The following is a 7,650-nucleotide window of genomic DNA, read 5'->3' as shown; positions in this document are numbered from 1 at the left end:
AGACATTCTAGTTGTTAGTGATCCCAAGGAGGCCACTTGCTACTACTGCAATGAAAAGGGCCATTGGAAGCGGAGCTGCCCCAAGTACTTACAAGACCTCAAAGATGTACAAGAACTCAAACATGGCAAGGTGAATCCATCATCAGTAGGTATATGCACTATTCAAATTAATAACTCACAATCTACTCATTCTTGGGTCGTTGATACATGATGTGGTTTTCACATTTGTTCTGATTTGTAGGGACTAAAAGAAAGTGAAGAGGTGGAGCATGGAAGGATGGAAATAAGTGTGACATCCCCAAAATCACGGCCAGAAAAGACCGGTTTTGTTTATACTTTATTTCAAAATCAGAGTTATCTTTTAATAAAAGGGTTGCGGAATTTGTCCCAAAACAATAATATGATAAAGATTTATCAAAAGCATTTCCATAGAAATGTATTTCATTAAAAGACTCGGGATGCCATGTTCGTACAGATCAAAAGTATAAACAGTACAATATAAGCCTTACTACATTATTTCATATCTACAGGCCTATATCCGTAATCCCTCGTCCAAAACATCACACCTATGCTCATGCGCCACTACCTGTAATGCATAAAACTGAGTGGGTCAGGCTTGGGAGCCTGGTGAGCACATAGGGTTTTCAACCCAAAATAAATAAGTTTATTAATTTCATCAATCAACAATAACCCGATTACCCATTCTCGTTATCCTCACTTTACGTACCTAAACACCTATCATAAGGGACCTAGCCTAAGGATTATCATCGGGACGAACACTACTGCTAAGGGGATTCCTCAGAAATAAATGTCCTAATAGGCAACCATGTGGGGGATGGAGTACACCGGTGAACACATCGTTCACAACACCTACAGGTTGCGAGCCTGCTAGTGTTCCACTAGACTGTCTAGAAGAGTCCGTGGTTGTCATCTATACTCTGCTAGATGATTGGATCAACAACAACAACATCGAGGCCTCTTATCATTTTATCACACATCACCTATTACATCTACCCATGTTTTACCCCAACATTTTCGTAGGTATAAAATACATATACAGTTTAAATCATTGAAAACATGTATAACAACGTTCATCTAACGTAGATAGCAAGTATTCAGATAATATGCACACATAGCACGTAATTTATATAAAATACTTCATATCTATGTGTAAGCTGAAAGTAACTATGCACTTACCGGAAAAGGTGGTGATTCCGAACTCAGATAGCGCTTCGCTTCTTAAAAAGAATTTTTTTCTTCGACGAAATCTAGTATTATTACCACTAGAGTTTAGTTTATTATTCGTCGAGACTAATTAATAGTCTAGATATTATTATTATTATTATATAAGCGTCAAAAAAATACTTATATAACCCATAATAATAGCCCAAGTATTTATTATAAGTTCCTAATAACGTTACTATAATTAAATAAAAGTTATATTAAAAATAGCGTAGGCGTAGCTCACTTACAGCGGGTTTTATAGAAAACCGGGCTTTGCTTGGTGCAGCGTTCCCGAGCCGAAAAGCTCTTCTTCTCAGAGCCTTCAAGCACTCCGGGGCTTCCGCCTCGTGCTAGGGAGGTTCCCTAGGCTTTTCGGGGGATTTCGGGGCTAGAGAGAGGTTCTAGAGAGAGAGAGAGTAAAGAGAAGAAAGAATGGGAAAGGTGTGAAGAAAATGAGGGTGGGAGAGGTGGTATTTATAGGGTGAAATGTGGCTGAACTTGGTGCCACATGTCACCATCTGGTGGCAAGCCTTGGGGAGAAAGCAATGGCCAAGATTGTGCCACATCACCCATTTTCGCACAACACACTTCCGACTTCTAAAATCCGTAACTTTCACATACGACCTCCGTTTTTGACGTTCCTTATATCCACGCGTAGGTAATAATAAGATCTACAACTTTCATTTTGACACCGTCAGCTAATTCTCGACCAATCTTAAATTTAACAGTACAAGGAGATTATACTGTTAAACGTCTGCGTAAAATTAATAACTTCTACATACGGACTCTGTTTTTGTCTGTGTTTTTACCTTTGATTTCCTATTAATGAGATCTTCAACTCTCATTTACGTTGCGTAAGCCAAAAACCGCTCGAACTAAAATTCGAGTTTCAGGCCGTGCACTGCTAAGCCGAATCTTAGAAAAATCACAACTTCTTCATACGAAGTCAGATTTGGGCGTTCTTTTTATCGATGTTCTTAGTTTAACATATTCTATGACTTTTGTTTAGATTTCTAAGACTAAAAAGTCTTCTATCGTAAATTCGCTATTTACGTCTCCCGGTGTCGTGCCGGTTTTGCTGTAAAACTTCGGCGGGCCATAACTTCTTCGTTATAGCTCGGATTTCGGCATTCTTTATATGTACGGAAACCTTGAGACATATTCTACAACTTTATGTAGAGATATCGGGATTATCTCACACTTTAATTTTGACGCTCATTTTTATTCTTTATTAATTATACATTTATAATTAAATAATAAACACATAAACACACATAATTCACATAATACTCAAATATTTCATATTTATTACTTCAAAAAGAGTTACAATAGTTGACTTAGACTATTACATTGACAAAAATGCTTAGCCCTGAAAACCCGGGCGTTACAATTCTCACCCCCTTAGGATGATTCCGTCCCGGAATCATGCATCAGCAAACAGATGTGGATAGCGACTCATCATGTCATCCTCTGTTTCCCAAGTGAGATTCGGCCCATTCGAATGTTTCCATCGGACTAGCACCAAGTCGACCATCTTGCGTCGTAACTTCTTAGTCTTACAATCAATAATTGCCTCAGGCTCTTCGATCAGCCTTTTATTCTCATCCATCCTTAATTCTGAGATTGGAATTATGTCGGGAACATCTCCCATGAATTTCCTCAAATAACACACATGGAAGGTGTTATGAATACCATTGAGTTCTTTGGGCAATTCCAGCTTGTAAGCTTGGTTCCCAATTCTCTGAAGAACTTTGAATGGTCCAATAAACCTTGGACTCAACTTTCCTCGTTTCCCAAATCGTATAAGTCCCTTCCACGGTGAGACTTTAAGTAAAACGGAATCCCCAACTTCGAAGGTTATCGGTCGTCTTTTCTTGTCGGCATAGCTCTTCTGACGATCCTGAGCTGCTAACATTCTTTCCCTAATCACCTTCAATTTCTCAGCAGTCTCATGGACTATCTCGGGGCCCATAAACTGCTTCTCTCCGGCTTCAAGCCAACAAGACGGCGTACGACACTTCTGCCCATACAAGGCTTGATAAGGAGCCATCTTGATGCTCGAGTGAAAACTATTGTTGTAGGAAAATTCTACCAGAGGTAAGTGCTCGTCCCAATTCCCTTGGAATTCGAGGGTACATGCTCTCAGCATATCTTCCAACGTCTGAATCGTTCTTTCACTCTGACCATCAGTTTGCGGATGGTAAGCAGTACTCAAACACAACTTTGTACCCAACTCCTCTTGTAGACTCCTCTAAAACCTCGATGTGAAACGACTATCACGATCTGACACAATAGTAAAGAGGGACACCGTGAAGTCTTACAATTTCCTTCACGTAAGAATTTGCGAGCTTATCCATAGACCACTTCTCGTTGGCTGCTATGAAGTGTGCACTCTTGGTGAAACGATCCATGACTACCCAAATCATGTCGTGACCATTCTTCGTTCTGGGCAGTTTAGTCACAAAATCCATGGTGATGTCTTCCCATTTTCCCATGGGTACAGGTAAGGGTTCTAAACTCCCATACGGTTTTTGATGTTGTGCCTTAACCCTCGCACATGTTACGCACTCAGCCACATACTTCGCAACATCGAGCTTCATCGTCGGCCACCAATAGTAGGGTTTTAGGTCCCTATACATTTTAGTGCTACCGGGATGAATCGAGTACATTGTCTTGTGTGCTTCTTCCATTAGAAGATCTCTTATTCCTCCCGTCTTAGGTACCCAAATTCGATCTTGGAATACATTCAGTCCTCGACTGTTCGTACCGAACACTAACGTTTTTCCCAAACGTTCTTCCTTTCGGTCATTCTTTTCTAAGGCTTCTTCTTGAGCTTTCCTGATACTTTCCACAATCGTCGAGACGACTTCAATTCTTAACGCTCTTGGCCTTTTTCTTTCAAGATTGACTTTCCGACTGAGAGCATCAGCAACAATATTTGCTTTACCTGGGTGGTAAAGTATCTCACAGTCGTAGTCCTTGAGAAGTTCTAGCCAGCGTCGTTGCCTCATGTTCAACTCCTTCTGATTAAAGAGATATTGGAGGCTCTTATGATCAGTGAAGAGCTTGCACTTCGTGCCGTAGAGGTAATGCCTCCATATCTTTAAGGCAAATACTACCGCTGCCAACTCCAGATCATGAGTGGGGTAGTTCTTTTCGTGCTCTTTCAATTGTCGAGATGCGTATGCTATTACCTTTTCTCTTTGGGTCAGAACACAACCCAACCCGACTCCAGATGCATCACTATAAACTGCGAAATCTTCGACTCCATCGGGTAGAGAAAGTATCGGTGCTTCACATAACTTCTTTTTTAGCTTCTCGAACGCCTCATCGTGTTTCTCACTCAATGTATACGTAGATCCTTTATGGGTCAAAGCTGTTAATGGAGCAGCTATCGAAGAAAAGCCTTGGATAAATCATTGGTAATATCCGGCTAATCCTAGAAAGCTTCGAATCTCCGTGGGACTCTTCGGACGTTCCCACTTCATTACAGCCTCGATCTTGGCGGGGTCAACCATTATTCCCTCCTGGTTAACAACATGACCCAAGAATTGGACTTCCCGTATCCAAAAGTCGCATTTGGAGAACTTTGCAAAAAGCTTCTCCTTCTTTAACACCTCCAACACTTCTCGTATATGCTTGCCATGCTCCTCCTAGCTTTTTGAGTAAATGAGAATGTCGTCGATGAACACTATCACAGATTTATCAAGGAATGGTTTACAAACCCTATTCATCAAATCCATGAATGCTGCGGGAGCATTGGTTAGTCCGAATGACATAACCAAGAACTCGTAGTGTCCATATCTTGTTCTGAATGCAGTCTTCTCAATATCCTGCTCTCTCACCTTCAACTGATGATATCCTGACCTAAGATCGATCTTTGAGAAGTAGCTCGAACCTTGCAGCTGATCGAATAGATCATCAATCCTCGGCAATGGATACTTGTTCTTCACCGTTGCCTTATTCAACTCTCGGTAGTCTATGCACATCCTCATGCTTCCGTCCTTCTTCTTCACGAATAACACCGGAGCTCCCCAGGGTGATGAACTAGGTCGAATGAAACCGCTGTCCAACAGCTCCTGAAGTTGCATCATGAGCTCCTTCATCTCCGTCGGTGCTAATCGGTAAGGTGCCTTTGCTATCGGTGTTGTTCCTGGTAATAAGTCTATACGAAATTCTACTTGCCTATCGGGTGGTAATCCGGGAAGATCTTCGGGAAAGACTTCCGGATAATCGCACACAACCGGTATATTCTGCACCTCTTTCTTTTCTTTCTTAGCATCGATTACGAATGCTAAGTACGATGCACATCCCTTGGACAAACATTTCTTGTCTTTCATCAAGGAGATGATTCCAGAACTCACTCTGCGTTTGTTCCCGTACACCATAAATGATTCCTTTCCGGGTGGGTTTATCCTAACTATCTTCTTTCGACACAATATCTCGGCATCGTTGGCGCTAAGCCAATCCATACCCAAAACGATGTCGAAACCGTTTAACTCTATGGGTAATAGTTCCTCCTGGAATTCGTTTCCGTTTAGGTCAATGACGATGTTCCTAATACGATTACTAACAGGTACGAATTTGCCACTGGCAACTTCTACAATTAGGGCGTTATCAAGTTTTTCTATAGGTAATGCTAATTTCGCACTAAATTTATGCGACACAAAGGAGTAGTTGGCTCCGGAATCAAACAGTATATTTGCAGGCAAACCATTTACAAGAAAGGTACCTGAAGCGACGTCTGCTGCCTCCTTTGCAGCCTCGAGCGTCATCTGGAAGGCTCTCGCCTTCGGCTTTGGTGGTATGTTGGGTCTTCTTGCCTCCTTCTTCTTCGGGCAATCCTTCAAAATGTGCCCTTCTTCATTACACCCATAACAGGCCTTTTGGTTAAGGGTGCATTCATTGGCATAGTGCCCAGGCTTTCCGCATTTGTAACAAGTGACCCCTCCATCACACTTCCCAAAGTGCTTCTTCTTGCACTTGTCACACCACTTTGCTTCTGATCCTCCTCCTCTCGAACCAGGTTTCAATAATCTACTCTTCTTGTTGGACTTCGAGGATCCATCGAACTTCCGTTTCTCACCGACCTCAGCCCTTTCCAGACCTCTTTCCTTTTGTTGGATCTCCACATTCTTAGCTGCTCGAACAGCTGATTTCATAGTGGTTGCCATCTTGACTGTTGGGCCAAAGTCAGCCGACAGTCCGTTTGCGAATTTCTCAATTTTAGAAAGTTCGGTTGGCACTAGGTATGGAAACAACTTCATCTTTTCCGTAAATGCAGCAGCATAGTCATCGATGCTCATTCTCCCCTTCTTCAAATTTTGGAACTCATTGTTCAGATCAATCAGGTCTATCTCTGAACAGTACAGCGCCTTTAGTTGTTCCAAGAACTCATCCCATGACATTTTCAGGGCTTTTCCTCGTGGCATCGTATCTGCCAATAGCTTCCACCAACTCAAGACTCCAGTTTTCAATTGTCTCACAGCGAAGACAGTCTTCTGCTTTTCGTTGCAGTCGCAGCTCTCAAACACCATCTCCATCTCGGAGATCCAGTCCATAATCTCAACAGGCTTTGGGCTTCCTGAGAGACTTGGTGGTTTTGCACCCAAGAAATTTTTGTACATCCGCCCATCCTTGTTGTTTCTTCCTTCTGGGCCATCCCTTTGTTCACCTTGAGTCCCTATTTGACTCACTTGACGGCTATAGTTCCCTTCCTCAGATGGCTCGGGAACTGGCTCCGTCGGTTCAACATGTATGGTAGGTTCGTCTCTATTCTCGCGGAGCATCCGTCTCATTTCTTCCCTTTGTTCAGCTAGCATAGCCTGAATCATGGCTTGAACTCCAGCCATGGTAACTGGCTCAGGTGCAACTTCTTCAACAATAGGTATTTGCTGAACTACTGGGGGTTGGTTCCTACCTCCATTTGCGTTCACGTTTCCGCTACGAGTCCTTGCCATCATGATCTATACACCGAATAAGGTGAATTTAGATCTTTATTTAGGAGAGACGTTTTAAATCGTCCTTATCACTCCGAAATGTTTACATGCTAGTTCTAATATCGTAGTCGTACATTTAGAATCCTAAACACATAAGGTTTCCAGATCCAGTCGGCAACAGACCATAGATCCGAACAAAATAACGGCATATCATGCATAAAGCATTTAGCACATAAAAGCATTTTAGGCACAATTCCTAAAATAAGCTAGTGCTCACACCTCACAATCATCGCTTAGCATTCTAAGTTTAAGTCTAGAAATCCTACAAATTCCTAGTTCGCTTAAACTAATGCTCTGATACCAACTGTGACATCCCCAAAATCACGACCAAAAAAGACCGGTTTTGTTTATACTTTATTTCAAAATCAGAGTTATCTTTTAATAAAAGGGTTGCGGAATTTGTCCCAAAACAATAATATGATAAAGA

The 7,650-nt window shown here is 41.9% G+C and overlaps 1 long non-coding RNA gene across 1 annotated transcript; it reads right to left on the bottom strand.

Annotated features, from left to right (window-relative positions):
* Window positions 1-410: 410 nt before the first annotated feature.
* Window positions 411-1,263, bottom strand: LOC145014774 (uncharacterized). The gene is made up of 2 exons (XR_013665611.1): window positions 1,198-1,263; window positions 411-586 (listed from the first exon to the last, which is right to left on the bottom strand). It is a non-coding gene; the product is annotated as an uncharacterized LOC145014774 (long non-coding RNA).
* Window positions 1,264-7,650: the final 6,387 nt, after the last annotated feature.

This window comes from Lactuca saligna, chromosome 9 (genome assembly GCF_052625555.1).
Source record: "Lactuca saligna cultivar CGN05327 chromosome 9, ASM5262555v1, whole genome shotgun sequence".
Lineage (NCBI taxonomy): Eukaryota > Viridiplantae > Streptophyta > Magnoliopsida > Asterales > Asteraceae > Lactuca > Lactuca saligna.
The sequence above is the reverse complement of the archived record's forward strand: the minus strand, read 5'-3'. Positions and strand labels throughout refer to the sequence as shown.